Source organism: Python bivittatus, unplaced genomic scaffold (genome assembly GCF_059951505.1).
Source record: "Python bivittatus isolate LINGU-HERP-01145 unplaced genomic scaffold, Pbiv_v1 ctg000570_np1212, whole genome shotgun sequence".
Classification (NCBI taxonomy): Eukaryota; Metazoa; Chordata; class Lepidosauria; order Squamata; family Pythonidae; genus Python; species Python bivittatus.
This window is the reverse complement of record NW_028277097.1, coordinates 6,141,730-6,166,038: the sequence shown is the minus strand read 5'-3', so window position 1 is coordinate 6,166,038 and position 24,309 is coordinate 6,141,730. Positions and strand designations below refer to the sequence as shown.

Genomic DNA, 24,309 nt, shown 5'->3' with positions numbered 1-24,309 from the left:
TGCTGACACCAAAACAAGCAGCCACTCAGTAACTCAACCCCCCCACACCCCCAATCCCCCTTCCCCCCTCAGATCTCTATAAATACCCACAAAAGGGTCACATCACCCTGGGCACAGAGAGAACCGCTCCTGCACTCTGAAGATGCCGGTCACAGGTGCTGGCGAAACGTTAGGAAACAAAACTTCAAGAACACGGCCACACAGCCCGGAAGACCCACACGAACCATTTTATTGTTGCTGTTGGTAAACAAATGGGAATCTATTGCAATTCATCCAAAAATCTATCAATTGATCCAGATTTCGCTCCTATCCACCCCTGCTAACTAGTCAAAACCAATGATCAACTCATGTTTTTAAATTTTTAAATTAAATTTTGGCTTGTTCTCAAGTCACACTTTAAGCAAAGCATTGTTTTCTAAGCTCACACATTCCAAATCAATGTGGTTATTTTAAAACTAAAATGTGGAATTTTCCAGAACTCTGCCAATTTATAAAAGAAGAGCGTTGATCAGCCTTTCTGCATTCTTGTAAATATGGCAAGAAACCTTGGTTCTTTGTCGAAGAAATATGTGGATTGATTCACAGATGCCAAACTACAGTGTGATGCTACAGAACAAGCGCTGTGCATCCTCCTACCATTGCAGGATTTACCCTATTAGCTGCCCCAGTTTGTCAGAAACCATGGTTTATGCGTGACTTTCATCTTTAAACTGTCAGGCCAGAATTCCTGCAGTATCCAGCTGAAGTTTAAAAGCACTTTCTAGTCCCACAAGTCGAGGAACAAAATGATATGCTTAAATTTTAACCAGTCATGGTTCAGCTACAGACATTTGGAACTTTGAGAACACCTGGTGCAAACCTTGGGAAACTTACCTTTTAAGGTCAGTTTCTAAAACCTTTTAACATTGAATGCTTGTTTGTGCTAGGGTGCTAGCTGGTGTTACAAGATAACAAGAGACTCTAAGCCTTGAAAACTGGTTTCATCCCTCCCAACTTCTATTAATAAGACTGTTGTTCTGGTTTGAGATCATGACTGGAAAGGGGCCATTTATCTTAGGCCTCAATTTTCACATACTTTCTTGCATATAGAATTGTAACTTACTATATATACTGATTTAAGTATAACAAAATAAGGATTTACATGGAAAGCGTGCTTGTGTTTAGAGAAACACTGCTGTGATAAACACAGTGACAGGCGGTTTGGTCCAAAACCAGGGAGAGCTGCTCCATTTGTGTGCTGCCTTCAGGTTCCCATGGGCATCTGGTTGGCTCCTGTTCCAATGCTGGATAAGAAGGGTGGTTGGTTTGATCCTGGGTGGCTTTTTCTTACATTCTTATGACTTTTAAATCTAGCATCATAATCTATCCAAACCTTTAGATACTTTATTTGGCTTCTTCCCTACCACCTTCCAGATTGCAGAGGGTATAAGTCTTGTCCAACCCACAGTTAATTTTTGATGTCAAATTAGTCTTTACACTAAAAAAAAGAGAGAGAGAGAGCAAATCCCCAGCCAAACTGGCCTGTCATCGTATAATTATCCTGGTGCTTTTCTGTGCAGATTCAGGAGCCATTCTTAGGAACATGTTACCTGAGTAAGCCCAACAAACCCATCCATCAAACATGCATCCAATTATTATATTGCTCTTGTTTTTCCATTGCTTGCTTACAATTCTGTACCTACTGCTAAGAACAGGGCATCTTTTATATCTTCAAGAAGAACAGCTACTCAGATTGCCATTACTGTATAAGGATCCTTCTTTCTTTCTTTTCTCTTTTTTAGAGATTATTCACATTCTGTTAGATAGATTTAGATAGCTCAAAGTATTGAAAATAGAGAAACAAAGAAAAAATTCTATCAATATTAATTACTATTTAGGATGTCAGTATTACAAGCATAAAATCATTTGGCTTTTTCATCCAAAGTTAAATATAACATTAAGAAAAGAATGACTGCAACTCATGTCAAAGTATTCGTTATATGATAATGGTTTCGACCTTAAGCTAATTACTTAATATTAAAATCTGCATTGTAGTGTGTGTGTGTGTGTGTGTGTGTGTTGATAAAAGGGGGAAAAAAGATGAAGCAAATTTAACAAAGATCATAATATCTAAAAAAGAAAAAGGAAAATAAAAATAAAAATAAGAACTGTTGGTTTCTGACTTGCCCCTTTTTAAACATTTGCTAATTTGCAATATTTGTGGACATTCAGGGCCCCTTAAGAGCCAAACCACGTTTTCAACTAGCATTGGTAACTGTGCCTTGAGCAACAGAAGGTAACGGGGTGTGGGAACACCCAGTGCAGGAGCACTGCTATTTAAAAAATGGACATGGACATTGGAAATCAATGTAAATATTATTTTTTAAACGGATGATTTCACCCACAACAACAACAATTATCTTCAGGCTAAGAAAATGAAGTGGGCTGACTCCTGCAAACCAAACTGTTACAGACACAAGATTTATCATTTCTGGTTTTAACATGTTGCCATGTTATGGTTTTTAAGAAGATGTAATTGTATCTATTTTAATCCTGTTTTGTACCCTGCTTTGGCATGACTAGGGTGGTCATCAGAAGCAAATCACAAATTTTATAAATAAAAAAACACAAGGACAGGCTGGTTTGCTTGTTCTCTTTGGCACTCGATAATCATACTATGATGGTGAAGCCAGGCAGGAACATCAGTTGGGTCAAAGTTGGGTGGCAGGGAGTACAAATAAAACCAACCTAGGACAGTACAGATGGTTAAGGAGGCTAAACCCATTTTAGAATATGTGGGACTTATATAATAGTTTTAGGTCAGCATTCCACACTACGGTGGCCTCAGGGTGTGTCCAACTTCAATTCTTACTATTCCCCAGCTAGCATAGCTTTGTGGAAGAAACATCAGGTTAGAGAACTTGAGATCAGATGATAACTCAACACCCCTTATCTAAATCTGAATCTATCTAAATTCTTCAACCTGGCTTCCTTAAGATAAGTTGGGTTGCAGCTTCTCTCTAACCCCAGTAACTGTGCAGTAGGAGCTGATAGGGCTGTCAGTCCAAGATGTCTGGAGCTTGCTTGGTTTAGGAAGATAGATCTTAAAAAAAAGTTGTTATAAACCCCATAGGAAAGGCCGATAGGGCTGTCAGTCGATGAAATACATTTTGGTTGATTAGCTAGTAAAGTTTTAAGTCTATATAAACAAAGATGCAAACATAACATTTAATTTCAATGGGGGGGGGGCGGAATAGCAGAATCTTAGAAGAAGATAATGTGAAATCAAAGAAAGTGGAAAGTCACTCCAAGCTTGCTTTTATAAAGGGGGGAAAAAACACCCTAGGAAGATTTGGTTCTTGATTCAGCAGAACTCCTTTTTTAATGGTTGAAAAGCCATGTAAATGGTAATTCATTAATTGACCAAATGTTGTGGCTCCGATTATTATCCCCTGAGTCATAAGATACTGAGGCTTCAGAAGCATGGCTTTCTTAAGCCTGCATGACTAAAGTTAGATTTAAATCTGAGAGCTCTTGGCTCACCTTATTTCCCAGTTGAAAGATAATTATGGTAGTGAAAGTAAAAGCCAGGGAACATTCTTTGTGGCGAGAAATTCAAGCAGCCTTTGACATCCATTCTCTCAGTGGCCTTGTTGGCTACTCTTCCCCTGCTTTCTTGTGGCATAGTTATTATAATAGATTGGGGACAGGCTGAATGTCAAAGCCATGGATTAACGGACAGGAGAAACTGTCACAGGAGAAACTGTCACGGCCAGGAGTTAAATGGGCAGCAAACTGTGCCTGTTTTGCCTCTTGCTGCTATGGGAAACATTGGTTTATGATTGTCTCCAATTGCAAATCTTAGAACTCTGTCTCTGATGCATTGCAACAGGCTTGCGTGAAATGCCTGCAGCAGAAGATTCAGAAGAGAAGGAAACTGGAAATAAACTGCAGGATTCTTGCAGGTCCTTAGATGAGAATGGTCAGGTGAGGACCGGAACCCCAAATATTCAGCCTCGTCCTTTCCCCTACAGATGGCAGCCAGGTGGCCCAAAGGAGGGAGAATAACTAACAAGAGCCACAGCAGCAAAAACACAAGCTGCCCTCTCTCGATGGCTGCATGCACGCTCGCTTGCTCGCTCGCCTGCACACAAAATTCACCTGAGAAAAGAAAGAAAATCATTTCTACCATATACCTGTAAAAGCCATATTGATAACGATCTCCCCCAGAGAGAACACGTAACCTGTAATATTTAGAAATATCTATAGAGAAATGAGTGGCTGAAAGAATAACAGACGCTAAAGCTCTCATGATTAATCAAGACTCTAACACAATGTTTCTCAACCTTAGAAGACGCAGACTCTGACTGGGAACTTTCTGTCCTGTGCAGCAAGATGACAGTTTGGCAGCAGTGCAATAGAATAGCTGAAGCTGGGAAATTCTGGGAGTTGAAGTCCACACGTCTTCAAGTTCCCAAGGTTGAGAAACACTGCTCCAGCATATGTAAGGAGAAAAGTTTTCCCGCTGCAATTGTGTTCGGAGATTAGCTTCAGCTTCAGCTATTGTATTGCACTGCTGCTAAACTGTCTTGATGCAGGACAGAAAGTTCCCAGTCAGAGTCTTTGTCTACCAAGCACCAGGTAAATTTCTTAAAAAAATTTCCCATCTGCTTTTTCTTCTCTGCCTGGATTCACTGTGATCTGTCCTAAAGTTGAGCTTATGGTTTTAGTTCTGGGGATAAAAGATGGGAGAGGGAAGCCTCATCCTAGAAACTCCCATCCTTCCCTTTTTTATATTTTTTCAAAACTGACCAGTCTCTGTAACCCAATAATAAACTCTGTCATTTAGCCCATGTGGCTGTGTTTTTAAACCTGAGCATTGTGGTTGATTGTGATGTGTTATGAATAGGGAGCAGGGGGAAAAAATCAGGTAGCAAGGGTTTCAGGCACTTGGGAATGTGATTACTTTGTTTTGTTTCGAAACAGCCTGGCTCTCTCTTGTGCACTCATAATTGGTCACTGCAGCTTACATGGCTAGGGATAAAGGCCACATTTGCACACACAGTCACTGAGGAACTAAATATAAATGTAAACGTAACATGGTATATAATAGTGTCCTAAGCAAGAGCTGCTGCGGTTTCAGTACCAGAGATGAACAGTTTTGCGGGTGCATCTAAGGATGCTTTTCTAGAGCTGTATCGCTGCCACAGTGCTGAACTCACCTAGTGTATGCATGTGTAGGAACATCCTGTTGCCCGGATGTTTATGATACACGGATTGCATGAATGGATTGTCTGAAAGCGCAGCCTCGCTTAATAACCTGTGCCTGCCCTTTGAGCGACCTTTCTTTTTCTGGATTCTTCATAATCCCTGAAAACTTGTTTTAGCAGATGGACTAAAGCAAAAGAGAGAGAAATCTAACTTTTTTTTTAAGCAAAGGCTGCACATTTCTGGACTGATTCCAGCAACAAGATTAGAACAGGATTGCAGGATTGCCTGCAGCCTCATGCAATGGAAAGTTCAAACTGAAGCTGCTCTTGGCTGTAGGTCAGAAAATGATCTGTGTAGGATTTACTTGGGGATTAGAGTAATAACGCTGGAGTTTGAGCTCAGCTATTCTTCTTTAGCCCTGTTGTTTATAAGAGTTTGCAAAAATGAATTCCATCCTGTCAAGACTTCTGATTGGGTAACTTCAGGGATGCTCTCCAAGGTCTGTTGCAAAACTGGAATGTTCCTTCCCCACTCAGTCTCTCTGGCATAGTTGGATTAGCAAATGCTGCCAATACGAGCAATAATGAGTACAGTTTCTAAAATACTTGGAAAAAGACATTGATTTTTGGGTACATGGGGTCAATGTTCTCATTATGTGCAGCTGAGCCGCAGTGCCACAAAGCTGCCCCCTGTATTTCACATTTACCATTTGTATAAATATGGATGGAGTGTTAAGTTTCTTCTTGGAAAAGTGGTGACAACCCTGTTTTGGATGTAAAGAGTGTAAAGAGTGAGCATGTCTTTGGGTGGAAAGAATTAAAAGGCGTGAACAAAAGCAGAAGGCTTTAGACTTTAAAGACCACAAGTAAGTATGGTCATTTCTAGTTTCTGGCTGGAAGCTTTGCTCACATCCAGCCAGAGGTGCTCATGGTGAAGGGGAGAAACCCAGTCCACATTAAAACAATGCCATTATTAGACCCTCTGAAAGCTTAAAAGAAATCATAAAGTCCTGAAAACTCAGAAGCTTGCACTCTGCTTTGTGAACTTCAGTGATATAAGTATGCTCAGAGATGCAGTGCATTCCAGAATTTACAAACGGAAGGTAATGACTTTGGAAGATATCTGTACTTCCATAAAATTCTTCAGGAATAAACCAGAATATAATAAGCTGTCTTATGCCAAGAGAGATCTTTAGTCCACTTAGTGCAGTGTTGTCTACTCTGCCTGGCAGAGCACCTTTCCCGGGTTTCATCTTTCCAAGGCTTCTTTCTGATCCCTTTCTTAGCTGATAAAGCCAAATGCTAAATCTGGAGCCTCTGTGTGCAAAAACATGGTCCTGTCACTGAGCTATGGCCTGCTCTCAGAATTCTCCTTTCAGCCCAGAGTGGCTTTTCAATCAGTTGGTAGAACTGGAGCTACTGAAGTGCAGCAGATGGGGAGTCATCTTCTAATCTGTCTGGGACATTTCGCATCCATATTACCTGATGACTACAGGGAGCAATATAGAAGTCAGTTCTCTTGTCCTGAAGAAATCTCTGGAGTTAGCATGTCTAATGCAAGGTTTCAGTGTTCCTGAAGCAAGTCCCAAAGTTCAGCAGGTAGCATCATATTAGAAGGTAGATGAAGAATCTGCTTCATACTAGTACCTAGTGATTGAAGGAAGAAAAGTAATTGGTTCTCATTAAGGTAGGCAACCTATTTACTCTGCATTTTTGTGCCATGAACTGTTTCTGACCATTTTCTCAGTTGTTTGCATGCTGATGATTCAGCACTGAGAGTACTTCCACCAGAAGATATGTCCTTCACCTGTCCGTGTTCTGGGAAGCATGGGAGATTTCCAGAGTTGGCCTTGTTAGTGTCACTGTTGCCTCTTTGGAGCAAGAAAGCCCCAGGATCCCCTCAGTATAATGAGAATGAGCGGTCCCAACTTCAGGAAGGCTGGCTTATCATACCTTGAAATATGGCACATCCATCCATTTACTGAGAACTCTCATGCCAATAAAAATGCTAAGTTTGTGGTATCTCCCTGCTACAGTACTAGGTCAGATATAACATTGTTCTGGCTCAGTTTTGGGCACCTCCTATGTTTATAGATGCCCTTGAGGTGCATTGCAACTCCATAGCCTTTAGGCATGCCTCAGCCCTGCTAGCTGGGATTACAGGAGTCAAATTCCAATATATTTGAAGAACAGCATCTTGGGGAAGGCTGCCTTTCAAATACTTGGTAACATACCTACTGAACCTAGCCAGCCAACTGTTCCTTTGGTTCTCTCCCTGAACCTCCTGTTCCAACCTTGAACTACAGCTAGGCAACTCCTCATAGACTGCATGTAGACTTAGCTCTGAAGAAAATTTTGAAGGGCCAATTTGATTTCCACAAAGTAGTCTCCTCCTCCTCCTCCTCCTCCTCCTTTTTGTTGAAGTCAGCACAGCCTGGTGTTCTTACAGTCTCCTCTTTTCATTTGTTTCATTGCAGTTCTGTTTGTTGGCTCTGTCCCAGATTTCCCATTCCTTGGCACCCTCCAGATGGATGGACGTCAACTCCCAAAAATCTCAGCAGTCACCACACTTCCGCGAGTTGAGGTCCACATATCTGGAAGGCCCCCAGGCTGGGAAGGCTGCTGGGGCTGATTATCTGCTCTGTCTCACTTGAGGTTTAATTGGGAGGTAAGTTTTGAACTGTTGCAATTTTCATTCCGTGCCTCTTTTTCTCCCATATTCACCGTATGACTTTTTTTTTTTTTGTCTGCGCTCAGTCATTACCGACTCTGCAGTGACTGCTTTTTGGACGAGTCCTTTTGCAGTTTTCAAGGCAATTGTTTTTTGGAAGTGGTTTGCCAGAGCCTCCTTCCTAGAGCAGAGCCCAGCTGGCGAGCGCAGGAGGCGGGGTTTCCATTGCTTTGCACCCTTTTTCGGGCACGTGCGGTTTTTCACGCTTACCGGCAACTGCTCCCAACTCCTTTTTGCAAGGCGCCGCCAGCATTTTTCCTCCCACCGGAGTGAGAGTACCCATTTATCTACTCACGTGAGTTTTCGACCTGTTGGGTTGACAGGAACTGGGGAGGAAACAGGAGCTCACCCTGTTTAACGCGAAGGCTGGACTCGAACCGCTGAAGCGTCATGCAGTGTAGTAAAAAATGTGCCATGCAAAGGACCCAATTATGCCTGGTGCCAGAGGCTGAGCAGCTGCTATGGCCCAGAACTGTTATGGAGAATAGCAATGAAGTTGCAGTATCATCAGCTGGACTTTCTCTTCTCAACAGATTGAGAGGCAATGACTTTGTGAGGTTCAGGATGAGTTCCTTTCTGTCCTCGCTGGCCATCCTGATATTTTCTTTCCATCTTGGACACTCTTCCAATTTTTATAGATTCTATGACTGTCAGGCTTTCAGTAAATGAAGTTCATTGAATATAACCTCAAAAGAGCAATGTGATTGATTACCCCCTGCCACCCGGACAAGGGTTGGATGAAAGAAATGCCTCCAATGTTACAAGTCACCAACAGATAGCAGTATTGAAGGCACTAGAAGTTCTGACATGTTCTTTAGCATCTGTTCTTTCACTTTAGTTGGTGGGAAGTTTTGTGGGAAAAGGTTGTGTTGATACTGGTCATGAAATAGAAGCCTTCAGTGAGTACTCAACAGTGTGCATTAAGGGTATAGTGAATAGTGGTGATTAGGTAGAGAAGTGAATACAGGTAACAAAAGAACCCATTTAAAATATTATTTTCTTGTTTCATTTTCATTCAACCCTCATATTAGGATTTCAGAGAGCCATTAAAACCTGGATTTTTAAAAAAGCCCTGCTGGGAGATCTATTATAAATTTAAACCTTTGCCCGGGGTTGGGTATGATATTTTTGTTCTCAGAGCCCTTCGTTTATTTTTCACTAATTTTCTCTTATTTCTTATTATAGTTTTGTCATTATATGAAACCGGTTTTATATTTTAACCCTTTTATTGTAAGAAGGGAGTGGAAGCTGCTCAGAGTCTTGCTGGATAGGAACAGCATTTAAGACCCAGTAAATAAATAAAAATAAATAAATGTCAATATTTGATGTTCCTTCTATATTTAATGTTCCTTCTATCTCCTTAAACTGTAAAGTCTAAAACTGTAAGTCTAGGAAGGGAGCATGTGAATCCTTTAAATCCTCTGGATAGAAGCTTGGATATAGATATGGAACATTCAGATGCAATCAGAATGTTCAGCTACCTTCTTATTTTAGCCCTAAAGGTACATGTGGCACTGATAGTCCTGCACCACCCCCACCCACAGTAGACACCAAGGAGCAGAACATTTTTTCTAAGAGAAGCCTACATCGGGGTGGGCAACCTGTAGCACTTCAGATGTTGCTGATTTATAACTTCCGGCCGCCCAAGTCAGTATGGGAGTGTCTGTTGTGAGAGGGAGGATCAAAAAAGTCAAGAAGGTGACCGCAACTGAAGCCCTTCCCCCTTATATGTGCTAAAAAGTGGTTGGGCTTTGATCATATGGTTGTGGCTGCCATCTTGACATCCCACCTCACCCCATAGATAACCTGTCAGTATGGCAAATGATGATAAATGCTGGGAGCTGTAGTTCATTAAATCTGTCTCACAGGTAACCCACTCCCTGATCTGCATGCTGGGAAATTAGGGGAAGTACTGAATTGATAACTAGGGAAAAACTGTAATATTGTTAATTTTGTCAGCATTGCTAGTGAATGGCATGGACCGTACAAATCTGAAAAAAGAAAATTTGGTCTTGTTTTCCCTAAATAGGCATCTGTTGTTGAGAAGCATTTGCTTGTCCTTGGAAGGCTGGGAGGGCATCTTGTTCAGCAAATAACTGAGCTGTGGAATTCATAACTACAAGTTTATTTGGATGATTTAAAATGGGATTGACTCAATTCAGGGAGGATGGGGCTATCAAGGGTCACCTCTAGGCTGGCATCTCCTAAGGCCAGTGGTTACCATAGCAGGTGAAAGGTACATATAACTCCATCTTCTGCTTCTGAGCACTCCAAAGACTTCTAGTTGGCCACTTTGCAGAGCAAAATGCTGGACTTAGATGGGCCTTGGCTTTTTCCAAAAAGCAGTTCTCATAACAGCTGATTTTTTTATTTTTTTTTTTACAGGAAAGGCTTTTATTTTTGAAATAAGCAAACAAGGTCTGTTCCAGTTGGTTTTGATTACAGTTCCCACCAGTCCATGCCACCAAAGCCAGTGGTCAGGAATGATGGGGATTGTCCAAAACCTCTGAGCAAACATTGACTGACCCCTCTGGACAGTCAAAAGCAGGAAGAGAATGTTAATACTAGCGCATTGTCAACAGAAAACTAGTTACCAGTTTAAAATCCACTTAAATGGACAACTGTATTGTTATGGGGAGATGGATAGAAAAGAAGGTAATAAAATCACTTGAAGTGAGTTCTTACAGAATTTGAGTCCAAATGGGGCCACTAATGACCAGGATCAGAATCCACTCTGAATCAGGGTACCACAGCTGTTTTTTATGCATAAAGAAGCTACCATTTACTCCATGTTTCCCATATGGTTAGTCCTTTGCTGCAGAAGATCTACTTTATAGTCTGAAGCATCTTGCATAAAATCTTAACCAAATTCATCATTCCCTCATCCCCATTCCTTCAGTATTGATAGATCTGTTGATCAAAGGTGCCATTTTCATAGGACTAAGAAATTGCTGGGGAGCAACTTCTTGGACAAATGAACTCAACATTAGAGCACTGAAGCTGACAACAACTTCACAGCTTTTGAGATCATACCAGCTGGACAACCTGTGCCTAACCACAGCTATGCTGAATGGAAACAAATCAAGTTTAAACCATAGTTTATAAATTAAATAGCCATATCCTATCATTTATGATAGGTGGGATGGAAAGTACTTAAGAGAGTGGTTAAGGATGGTGGAAGACATGGGTGTTCACGGGAGATGGTGGGTGTGGCACTGCAATCATAGCTTGTCCCTTTTGCTTGCGATGGTTGCCATACATGTTAAAAGGGTGGTGTAGTGATCATGAATCTGTGCCTGGCATCTTGCAGATCTTGATACACACATGGAAGAGGAGGAATTCCTGGGAACAGGAAGCAGATATTTACATCATTGATGGTGTAGTACATTGCATGCCACTATCTATTCTGCCACAGCAATGGGAAAGGAAGGGTTGGTAGCCACAGCTATCTTCTTATTCATGTTTTCATGGATTGTGCTAGATATATATACCACCTTTTCTCCAGGAGTTCAAGGAGGTACACGTGGTGTTTCCTCCATTTTTTCCACGTAACAATAACAATAAGATATAGGTTAGACTAAAAGGGAATGATTGGCCCAACGTCATCCATCAGGTTAAAGTGGCTGAGGGTGAATTTGAACCTGGGTCTCCCAGATTTTAATCCAACACTTTTAACTACTACAATTCTACTGGCTCTCCAGTTTATAGAAATGGCTTGTTTTTGCTAAAAACAATAGTTTAGAGATGAGATGCCATGCTGTGGTTAATCAAGAAGTAGCTTTCAGATTCTTCATTTCAGTTGTACTAGTAGAAGAAAGGGGAGCACACAAATCCAAGTTTCACTGTAGCTTGTCTTCATACTGTAAAACCATGTTTCAGCTTTATGAATTGGGCCTTTGCCTAATGGGGAATAAGGGGAAAGGAACTTATTTTTAAGTACAGCTGTTGTGTTCCTAGAATTATGTACCCAAAGACACAAAACAGCCTTTTGGCATCTTAAAATCTAACAGACCTGCTGTGATATTTATTCACAGTAAATCTTCTTATCTGTAAAGGTCTCCAAACTCTATGTGAACACATGCATAAACACAAATGTATGCTATATCAAAATAATACAGTCCTTTTTCTGGATCTTTTTTACCCTAGCACATTGATTTTTATGCATCTCTAGTGCAATCAGTTCTTACTTGGGATCCATGCCTTCAGAATTTCTTTGGAAATTTTTTGAGTGTCTTGGATCATTTTGCATAGGCAAATCTCAGCATAGACTTCACCAAAGAAGATGGCCTTTTTCTGCAGGTTGGTGAAAGGAGTCAAAGTATTAGACTGCCCTACTTCCAGCTACTGATGGAGTATCAAAAGTTTGGAAATCCATCCTTGCTCCCAAAACAAAGGAAAAAAGAGAATGTCAAGAAGTTTTGAATTTGTCTCTTTAGCAACTAGAAAAATTAGCCATGTTTTTTTTTATGGAGGAAATAATTAACACCCCAGTGTTAATTCCATTTTTTAAATAATCATTATCACTTTTCTGGCCTATGTTTAGATTTGTGTAGAATTAATACTGCATCTTTAAATCTAGTTTTTATTATTTTGTTAGCAACTTTGAGTGCTTTGTAGAAGAAAAGCAGGTAGAAATATTTTTAGTCTGCCATTTCCCTTGACTTCGAGATCAGGTGCTTTTGGTGCTTGAGGCAACGTTTAGGGCATTTTGTTTCAGTACAAAAGCATTTTATTTTCATTTTAGCTACCATTTTCACCTGTTCCCTCAACCTCCTCTTATCTTTTTTCCCTGCACTCAGACTGCAGTATTTACTCTCTGCTGTGAACTTGGGCCATCTGATACAGGAAAAAGATATGCCTCTTAGGCAACTGGGCCTTGAGAGATAACCCTTGCTCACGTAGCTCATTGCTTTAAGAGAGCACTGGTAATCTTCCCCAACCTGGGCCCTCCAGATGTGTTTGACTACAACTCCCATAATTATTGTTGGGAATGACTGTCTTAAAAGAACCCAGTGGCACTTTGATTCTGGTCTCCTAGCATGACCTACAACCAGTGCTTCAAAAGCAGACACCTTTCTAACTGGCATGGCCATACTCAGCACTTTATCTCCCTGGCCTTGTGCAAACATTAAATAATTAATCATTAGTGAATTATTACCTAGTCATTTCTGTTATTCAGGGTGTGGGGAACACAAGAGCTCTTTCTGTCCTTCTCATTTCCAGTAATGATTCAGGTGCAAGGATATATTTTGCTAATAAATAGATGGATGGGCAGGTTAAGACCCTTTTGAAAAATATGTCACTGTTGTTAGTGATAACCTGGTCCCAAATCACAATGCTGGTCTGTTGCATGCAGTATCAGGTACATTGACTAACAGCTCTCCTTCAGGATTGCATCTGGAGTCTTTCCTAGGCTTCTTATTGCACCTGGAATCTTCCCCAAACAAAGGTGGTACCTTTCCCCTTCTCTGTGTTTCTTGCCTTTGGCTCCTCTTCCCATTTCCTACAGGCTTCCACCAAATCTTGCCTTCTGTTTCCTGTCTTGGAACATGTGTGTGTGTTAGTGAGGGAATTAAGAATATTCTCCACCCTGCTCTTGATTGTCAAGAACACGTTTTCAAAATAATAATACAATTTTAAATGTATTCTATATAAATATGTGATTTCTTCAATTAGTTTATAGACATTCATGGCCTTGGACTTCTGTATTCTAGAACCAGGGAAGAAGAACGTAGTGATTACCCTGTGCTTAATCTGTGGCAGTCTGTAGGCATTGAAAATACTTGGAGACTCCTTGATCAACAGAGAGATAGGACTCAGTAGCACAATCTGGAAAGAAAATGTCAAAGCAGTGGAAGTAATTGTCCAGCACTTTTGACTATCAGACCCTTAGAAGCAAGATTTTTAGCACAGTGTTGTGGCAGACAAGTAGTATTCTTACATTATCATTATTTATCATGCGGCACAGCTTTTCAGCTTTTTTTTTTTTTTTAATCCTTATGTGTTCCTTGTGACTTGAAGATATTGATGGGCACAGTATGCATCTGCTATTCCTTGTTTTAGAGCAGAAAGAGAGAACTTGCAATCATCCAGACTTGTTGAATTGCAACCCACAGCAGCCCACATCATTGGCCATGCTGGCTGGGGCCACTGGGAGTTGTAGTTGAACAACATCTGGAGGGATGCAGTTTCTGACCTTTGCTTTGGAGCAGTGAGTGAATATATACATGAGCCAGAGACTCTGTATGATTCAGGGAGACTGATCACTGATGTATTTGTAGGCAGGAATTGATACACAAGCCATATTGGTACTGTTATCACGATGCTGAGGATTAGCGTGTTTTGTTGATAGATACAGATCATCAAGTAGATGACTGGGAAGTTCAGAACAGAGATGATGATATATCCAAGACTCTGATGAAAGAAGGAAAATGAGTGTGGTGTCTTCCTTTCCCCATTGGAGTCTATCTTTCTCTGATAATCTCTCTCACGGATATTGGTTGCAATCTGAGTGAAATGATGCATGCCCTCTCTAGGGATGGTGTATGTTTTTTTCCCCAAATTTGGAAGCATGTTGATAGAATAGAAATACAGAGTTGACTTCTCAGCTCTGATTTGGGCAGTGAAACTGCAGATATTTCCACAGCCAGGAAATATTGAGGAGGGTCAATATTTTGAGGAGGATCAGACTTGGATCTTCTGTTGCCCTAAGAGGAAGAGAGGTATGACTTTTGAGATACTCTCCCAAAGATCACAGGATTGCAGGATTGTCTTATACCCTCATTTCACTTATAAATACATAATACATTCTGAAATGAATTGTATAACGAAAGCTATGCCAAAGGTGATTCACCAGTATCTAACATCTAAATGATGTAGAGAGCAAGGCTATAGGAATGTGAAGCTCTGTCCATCTCCAAAGCCCCACCCCTTTATTTTTTATTTCATTTTTATACTGCCATAGTCTATAGATCCTGGTGATTTACAATCATGAAAACATAAAACAATGTAGATAAAACACAGTAAAAAGCAAATCATCTGCAACATAATTGCACCCATCAAATGCTGCCAACCAATCTTAGGCAACATCAGCTTTCAGAAGCTCTGCAGAATAAATCTGTCTTGACAGCCTTTCAGAATAACACTATGGTTGGCACCAACCATATCTTACAGCAGTGTTGTCCAAACTTGGCCACTTTAAGATGAGTGGACTTCAACTCCCAGAATTCCCCAGCCAGCCATGCTGGCTGGGGAATTCTGGGAGTTGAAGTCCACTCATCTTAAAGTGGCCAAGTTTGGACAACACTGCCTTACAGGGTAAAGTTATTTTATAACATGATGGTAGACCAACTAGGAAACCAAAGTCATGTAGGCTAATACTGTTTTTATAAAGTTATAGTAACACAATCTTGCAAGTCTGAATGTGCTTCCCCCCTCCCTCCCTTTATCCTCATGAGAACTAGGGAGGGTCTTATCTGAGATGTTTTCTTGGGTTACAGTTCTGCTCTGGACTCAGGTCTCTTTTATCTGACCATTGTCAGGTAGTGACTTGTCCTCCTGTCATTCCTTCTTCCCATTACACATGGGTCCACAACTGAGCAATACCGCCCACCAGTCTTATTTTCTATAGCCTAGGAACCTTCAACATGACCATCTGGGATGAGCATAAAGGATGTGTCACTTATACCAGGAGGAGTCTATGTGGCATGAAGAAAAGAATCTTGTGCCCTATCATGCCTGACACAGAGCACTTTGGCTGCCCAATGCTTTCCCTAACTGGAGAATCTCTGGGGTAACTAAACCAGAGCTACTGTTACAAAGACAATGTCTACTACTCTTGGGGAAAGTGTGGGGTTATCAGAAATGTCCATGGAAGGCACCGTTGCTGCAATAATTTGCACAGACAGTTTTGGGTTTTTTTTAACCCTATATTTTCCCCATTTGCCATCAGTGTGGAGAGGCACTTGGTAGGTCAGATGAGCTGGCCACTTAGGCCTCATAGGCATCCATGGGGAGTCAGAAGTATACAAATACTGTAAATAAATAAAGAGATCCTTCCCTCACAGCCTTGGATTACCAGCTCTGCAAAGTGGCTGAGCCCCTTTCTTAAATGAGGGAAAAGTGACCAATTGCAATGAAGGCTTTAGTCTTAGACTCTATTTAAAAAATAGACGGTATTTAAAAAAATAGAAAACCATCTTTCTCTCTTTGCCCATCTGTCTCTGGCTATGGCCATTTCTCCACCAAGAGGAGGGGTGTAGGGGACAGGCCAAGCAGAGATAGGTGGGGCAGGAGAACCATTTATTACTGTCGTTGTGTTGCTATTTCAATTTATACCCAGCCCTTCTCCATGTAGGATGTTCTAGGCAGTCCGGAACAATAAAAACAAAAGCATAAGTATTAAATGGTTGTTAAAAATCAAGCTCCAATTAAAAAGGAAAAGGCTGAAAAGTCTTTGAGGCCTTCCTAAACGAGCAAAAACAGGTGGCCAATATTGGTGGAGGAATCAGACTCTTGCTTTTTTTGTTGTTCTGGTTCAAAACACTGGATTTAGAGGGCTCCTGGTTTTGTTTTAACCAGGTTGTGATTTTTAAACATTTCGTTGCAATCTTAAAGACAGTACAAAAACTCAGAATGAATAACAGAAAGGGAATAAGGTAACAAAATATTTTGTCATCTCCTATCTCCTAGGATTTTTTAAAATTGGCCACTGGTGGAGAAGCTGGAATGTATAATTACTAAAACTCCATGAACTAATATGTTTCTCAAACTGTCCTTGGAGCCTGGACTGATAGCCTATTAGAAGTGGGTCTTTTGAGTATGGAACAGTAAATTACATTCATGAGTCCTTGCATCTTTTTCAAAATCACTTCATGGGTTTTTTTGCCCACTCACATAAGTTGAGCACTACTTCAATGGCATTTTGGCATGAATAAATGTTAGTTTCTGAATTGGAGACTAGAGGGCTGCTTTTAAGTTTGGGGAGGGGAGGGGAGGGGAGGGGAGGGGAGGGAAGGGAAGGGAAGGGAAGGGAAGGGAGAATGTTCTGGCTGAGGAATGCAGGTAAAATTTTTGGCAAGCCATTTGACACAGTAGGCAAGATGCTGACACAAAATTGGTGTATCCTAATTATGCACAAGGACAGGATCAGTGATGATGATAATTACCACCTCCTCCTCCTCCTCTTCTTGTTCTTCAATTTTTTTCATACTCTGTGTTAGGATTATTTTAGGGTTTAAATTATAGTTTTCAAATATTTTCTGTCTCAAACTTTTCAGTAGTCCCAGTTATAGAAGCCTCTAGGAACTGTGAAAGAGTTTCTACTGCCTTGGAACCACAGGTAGCCCAACCTGATGGAGAGAAACAAGAACATGTAGAGTGGTTTAATATTTTGAAAGTGTTTATTTGAACCACTGTAGCTGGTGTTTCTGGTTGGGTTTTTTTTTTTTTTATGTCTAAAATAATTTTCATAAAATGGTAAAAAACATCAGAGTCAAATGTATGTTCAAAAACATTCTGAACAGATAATAAGATGGCTGCTTGTCATGATAAAAGTCTGAGAGCAAAATTAACAGTTAATAATCAAAGCAACTACATAAACTACATTTTTCTTTGACAAGTAAAGTTGATACTGGAGATCCTTCATAAAGTGTAAATTATGATTGAATTGGTCCACCTAGTTTAGGAGTAGCTGGGTGTGGGACTCAGTCAGTAAGACCAATGGTCTGAAAACTGTAAACTTGATACAAGACCTGGAACAGATCTGAGGTATAGTTAACCTTCTCTTCGCCCCCCCCCCGCCCAAGATTTGTGTATGAATATGTGTTGTATGTATGAGGGAACAACCATTGTTCCTTTGTCCCAGAATGCCTAATACATCTACAGGTGATTAATGCATATCTCCATCAATTTGCAGTCTCCATTTTGAAGCTGTGATTTCCAAAATATAATCTCCCCCATTTATTCTTATTTTTGGACTTTTCTGCTTTATCCCCATCTCTCCTATTTCAAGTCATTTCCCCAAATGAAAATGAGAACCCAAAAGTTTGCATACCTGGCATTTCACTTGGTCCCTGTGAAAGTACAGGTAGTCCTTGTTTAGTGCCTCCCTTGTTTAGTGACCATTCACAGTTATGATGGTGATGAAAAATAACTTTATGACCAGTCCTCACATTTATGACCTTCCCAGATCTGAAGCAAAGGAAAGCTGAAGTAAGATCATAAGCACAGTTGTAGTTTCACTTAGTGACCATTTCACTTAATGATCAAGTTGCCAGTCCCAGTTGGGTCACTAAATTAGAACTACCTGTATTGTAGTAGTGGCTTTTGGATTTTATTTATTTATTTATTTCTTGAGTAGGGACAATACACTTTGTTTTTAGGAATACTCCGGAGTCTTTCATTTCTGAATTTTTCTTCCCAATCTCTAATTCCATCTTTCATTCCCTTCAGATGTGAGTCAAGAAAACTTTTGGCATGAATTATCTCATCCCTTATGTTTGTTAATGTCTCTAAGCCCTATCCATTCCTGAACATTGTTGGTGTGTTCCTTTAGTAACAGCAAATCTGAATGGACTCTTTTCTTGCCAGTATTTGTGTTTGCTTTGTTTATGTCCTTCTAGAGCTTAAAGGGGATTATTCAGTACTGTACAGAAGATGGGAACCTAACCACAGGATGGGAGTGAGAGGGTGGGCTGAGTTGGCGGGAGGAAGGAACATTCCATTCAGAAATAGCAAAGTCGCTGGTACTCTGCTAGCAATAATCGGTCCATGCTATAAATATAATAGAGAAGGAGTTGCATGTTGTCCCCATAACTAGTCACAATATATGTCTAAATTATATGAAAGAAGGATGCCCCATAACCTTGTCCATCAGTGCATCTTAGCCATTTTCAAGCCACTCACCCCTCATTGTGGTTTTCATGGCCTGTGCTTGCTGCGTCACTTGACAAAAAAAGGAGATGTGGTTGCAAAGGGGAAATGAGAGATAGGAGAAAAGTGAATGATACAAATCATGCCACTGCTACCCACTTTGGTGATTTGGAAGTTTTAAACTGCCAGGTATATATTGTGGGTGTGTGGTTGATGTGGATTTACACCTTCCCCTGTTCAGAAGGGGCTAACCATGCCTTCTTCTAGGATCTGTTTTTTATCCTCCAGTCTAGCTTTCTACTCTGGAATTTACAAGTGGTCCCCATGCAAATATTAACCAAGTCTGATGCTGCTTAGCTTTGGGAGATCAGCCAGGGTTGGCCAGATGCTGCCATCCAGCAGGACCAAGGTGTTAGAATGAGTATGCCAAGCAGACAGCTAAACAACTCGTGACGAAGTCTAAATGTCAGTGTTGCTCCACCCTCTTTTTGAACGTGCTGTTCAAAGCTGGGTGTCGACCTTGAGTTGACAGATGTTGACATATCCCTGCCTCAGAGAATGTCATCAATTACACCAGTCTCCTATGATTTTCGGAGAAGATCCTCTGAAGAAAAGCAGCAGCGGTATCCATCTTTGGGGGGTGGGGGCATGTCATCTACCCCCCCAGAGCAAATCTTTCCCATCACCTAACCATTATAAGAAGGGTGAAATACTTAAGGATCTGGCGCCTCAGATGTCTTGTGTACCTTTCCTTTCCTTTCCTTTCCTTTCCTTTCCTTTCCTTTCCTTTCCTTTCCTTTCCTTTCCTTTCCTTTCCTTTCCTTTCCTTTCCTTTCCTTTCCTTTCCTTTCCTTATCTCCTTTTCCTTCTGTGTTCTTAGAGGAGGCATGCACTGTCTGGGTTTTTCTTTTGATGTATGCTGTACTGCAAACTTTTCAGGGCATGACGGCTTTAAATAAATGAGGTGCCTAAACAGCGAGGCTACATAAAGGCAAAATGGCAGACGATGGGAAATTTAAGGAGACATACACCCCCCGGCTGCTGTTTTTCTTCTTCACCTAATGGTACTTCTTATTATCTTCTGAATCCTTTGTGAGAATTTGTGAGTATGCTGTGGTGATTAAGCTGAAATGCAGTGGCTGAATAAAATCAGCATGGAGATCACAGATGAATCACATGAAATACAATGAGCTGTGCCGATGTTTTCTCTTTCCTCTTTGGAATGGAATATTGCTCTTTACCTTCACTTTACCCCCCCCCCCACTTTTATAGTTTTAGTCCATCCCTGTTTTATTTATTATTTAACCCTTATTAGTAATCTTTCCTTCTCTCCAGCTCTGATGCCTTTTTTTCAACCTGCCATATGCCTCTTTGTTACAGTGGGGCAAAAAAGTATTTAGTCAACCACCAATTGTGCAAGTTCTCCCACTTAAAAAGATGAGAGAGGCCTGTAATTTTCATCATAGGTATACCTCAACTATGAGAGACAAAATGGGGGAAAAAATCCAGAAAATCACATTGTCTGATTTTTAAAGAATTTATTTGCAAATCATGGTGGAAAATAAGTATTTGGTCAATATCAAAAGTTCATCTCAATACTTTGTTATATATCCTTTGTTGGGAATGACAGAGGTCAAACATTTTCTGTAAGTCTTCACAAGGTTTTCACACACTGTTGCTGGTATTTTGGCCCATTCCTCCATGCAGATCTCCTCTAGAGCAGTGATGTTTTGGGGCTGTCGCTGGGCAACACGGACTTTCAACTCCCTCCAAAGGTTTTCCATGGGGTTGAGATCTGGAGACTGGCCAGGCCACTTCAGGACCTTGAAATGCTTCTTACGAAGCCACTCCTTCGTTGCCCGGGCGGTATGTTTGGGATCATTGTCATGCTGAAAGACCCAGCCACGTTTCATCTTCAATGCCCTTGCTGATGGAAGGAGGTGTTCACTCAAAATCTCACCATACATGGCCCCATTCATTCTTTCTGGATCAGTTGTCCTGGTCCCTTTGCAGAAAAACAGCCCCAAAGCATGATGTTTCCACCCCCATGCTTCACAGTAGGTATGGTGTTCTTTGGATGCAACTCAGCATTCTCTCTCCTCCAAACACAACGAATTGAGTTTAGACCAAAACGTTCTACTTTGGTTTCATCTGACCATATGACATTCTCCCAATCCTCTTCTGGATCCTCCAAATGCTCTCTAGCAAACTTCAGACGGGCCCAGACATGTACTGGCTTAAGCAGGGGAACACGTCTGGCACTGCAGGATTTGAGTCCCTGGCAGCATAGTGTGTTACTGATGGTAGCCTTTGTTACTTTGGTCCCAGCTCTCTGCAGGTCATTCCCCCCGTGTGGTTCTGGGATTTTTGCTCACCGTTCTTGTGATCATTTTGACCCCACGGGGTGAGATCTTGCGTGGAGCCCCAGATCAAGGGAGATTATCAGTGGTCTTGTATGTCTTCCATTTTCTAATTATTGCTCCCACAGTTGATTTCTTCACACCAAGCTGCTTGCCTATTGCAGATTCAGTCTTCCCAGCCTGGTGCAGGTCTACAATTTTGTTTCTGGTGTCCTTCAACAGCTCTTTGGTCTTGGCCATAGTGGAGTTTGGAGTGTGACTGTTTGAGGTTGTGGACAGGTGTCTTTTATACTGATAACAAGGTCGAACATGTGCCATTACTACAGGTAACAAGTGGAGGACAGAGGAGCCTCTTAAAGAAGTAGTTACAGGTCTGTGAGAGCCAGACATCTTGCTTGTTTGTAGGTGACCAAATACTTATTTTCCACCATGATTTGCAAATAAATTCTTTAAAAATCAGACAATGTGATTTTCTGGATTTTTTTTCTCATTTTGTCTCTCATAGTTGAGGTATATCTATGATGAAAATTACAGGCCTCTCTCATCTTTTTAAGTGGGAGAACTTGCACAATTGGTGGCTGACTAAATACTTTTTTGCCCCACTGTATGTGTGCAATGTTCCTGCAATTCTTTTTTTGTATCTGGGGTGTTGTGTGGCTTGTTTTTTGTTTTTGTCCCCTTTAAACAGTATCTTTTGTTTATTGTGCAAATACATATGAGCATATGGAAATTTTATTCTTCAGCCATTGACTGTCTGGACCATTATGTGTTGGGGTACAGGTGTTATCTACATGTGGAAAAGCTTGCTGAAGTCACAGCAACATAAACAAATTAATGGGAAAATCAGCCAAGTGAAATGTAGTAATTAAGCACCAAGAATGAAAAGGGGAACGAAGATACCTTTCAGAGCATGGTGTTACAGAATCAAAGAAACTCACACACACGCACCCTTAATCTTGGAGTTAGGGTTACCAGTAAACCCGATAAAGACCACCTAATTGGCTCTTCTGTCTTTAACAGCACACAAGTAGCTTAAATAAAGAGTCGCTTTAGTACAATGTGTGGCAACAGAAACCTAAATAAATGAATTATCAGGTGAAACTTTTCACAGTGTGGAGATAAGTCTTATTAGCTGCTACTGTGTGTGTACAGATAGTCCTCAATGTACAGCCATTCATTCAGCGACTGTTCGAAGTTACGATGCTGAAAAAAATGGACTTATGACTGGTCCCTGAAGTTACAGCCATTGCAGTGCCCCCAGAGTCACGTGATCAGGTGTTTGGCAGCCTGCCTGCACTTATGACACAAAGGTGCTTCAACTCCCCCCACCCGCCTATCTCCCCCCCAACTCTGGCCTTTTGGCCGCCCTTCGCCCTACCTCATGCTCTGGGGCTGCTTGCCACACTGCAGCTCAGGGGCTTCACACCATGGCTCTGGGGCTGCAAGAAGCCCCTGAGCTGCAGCAACGCTGCAGCTGCCCCTTGAAGCCTCAGCCGCCCCAGCCCACCCCAGCAAATGCTAGCAAGCATTTGTTTGCCCAGCTGTCTTCTCTCCCAGTTCCCCACACTGACCTTTTGCCTTTTGTCCCCAGCCACTGCGGCTGAAGCAGAAGTGCCTCGCTGCCTTTGCTGTCTCTTTTTCAGACCCACAGCCGCCATGTTATCCCAGGCAAATGCTTCCTACATGTGGCTCTCCCCAGCAGGACAGTGCAAATAAGAATGCCAGCCAATGGAAAAGGCCAGAAGTGGTTTCGCCCAATGGGAAAGCACCAGGGTTTCCCCAGTGGGAAAACCCCAGAGAAGCTGAGCCAACCCCCGGCACTTTTCCACTTCTGGCCTTCCCCATTGGCTGCCATTCGTATTTGCGCTTGATTATAATCTACGTATGTAATAATTTTCCCCTTTTGTCATGTGGAAAATTAAAATGTTTAAAGGTACACTAGAGGTCTTAGCCAAGGCTTTGTTTACTCTGGGGACAAACAATTTTAACAATTTAACTATAGAGGAGAGAAAGGGAATTGAAATCACCCTAGGATCAGATTGCTCTCCTAATTCACATCCCTAGGGGATCCTTTCCTGTAGGGACCGGTCATTAATACTGTTTTTGTATTAATATTCAGTCTCTGTAATAGAATGGAATTATGACGGCCAGGCTCAGGGAGAAAAACATTTTCTTACATCTCCTGAGGAGCGTGGGAGATACAAGAGGATGAGACTGGCACCTCCCTGAGGAATTCACAATGTTGTGGCTGGCATTACTTGGGAGCTGGGATTTCAGTCTGGGAAGATTCTTGCTAGAGGTTGTAGCTAATAAACATAGCCGGACTGAATTTACATGGTCTCTTGGAGTTCCTTGGGCTAGGCCTGACATCAATCTTCCCAGACTGAAACCCCAGTTCCCAAGTAATGCCAGCCACAACATTGTGAATTCCTCAGGGAGGTGCCAGTCTCATCCTCTTATCTCTCCCTCTCGCCTCAGGAGATGAAAGAAAATGTTTTTCTCCCTGAGCCTGGCCTTCATAATTCCATTCCATCACAGTCTCTGGGCTGTTCAGAAACCTGAATGAATAAACAAAGGGAATAGATCTTGTTCAAACAAGATTGGGCCAGATCACAAAAGCATCTTTGGCATCAACTAGTTGCAGTTTTGCACACAGTCTGATACCACTGTAGGTATTATGACATTAGTCAATCCAGCTAGCGGTCTTATATATTTTTGATTGGTGGTTTTCTGATTTACTTTGGAAGATTGGAAGCTGCATCCTTAATGAACCAGCAATGATTTAGAAACCTTAGAAACCCGAACACAATTCAAGGTCTTTCATTTCTAATATGTGCAAAGCCTAACATTTGAAAGGCATTATACACAAGCATGTGTCAGTTGCTTTGGATAAATAATAAGACCGTGCAGTGCTTTGGATCTGATGTCCAAAAGGCCTTGATGTCCTACACGACAAAATGCAACTACTTTTTGAAGTGGTGGACAGGTGCTGTGTTCCTGCTCCTGTACACTCCAAAGCACTTTCTGGAGACTGAACCCAAAGCACTGCACAACCCTAATGAATTAATAGAGTAGCTGTCACTACCATGAGCATCTCAGAGGCCTCTGATTGGCTGCTACTGAAAATATAGCAGGCAGAAGAGGAATCCCTTGTCCT

General features: G+C 41.4%; 1 protein-coding gene across 3 annotated transcripts in view; it reads left to right on the top strand.

The window, feature by feature from the left end:
- GHR (growth hormone receptor) overlaps nucleotides 1-24,309 on the top strand; it is a 130,115-nt gene that overhangs the window by 11,835 nt on the left and 93,971 nt on the right. Inside the window, exon 2 of one of the 3 annotated variants that reach the window (XM_088152888.1) lies at nucleotides 7,667-7,857. The exons of the other annotated variants lie outside the window; for them this stretch is intronic. The gene's annotated coding sequence lies outside the window, so the exon portion shown is untranslated. The remainder of the gene's footprint in view (nucleotides 1-7,666; nucleotides 7,858-24,309) is intronic. 3 annotated transcript variants of the gene reach the window in all.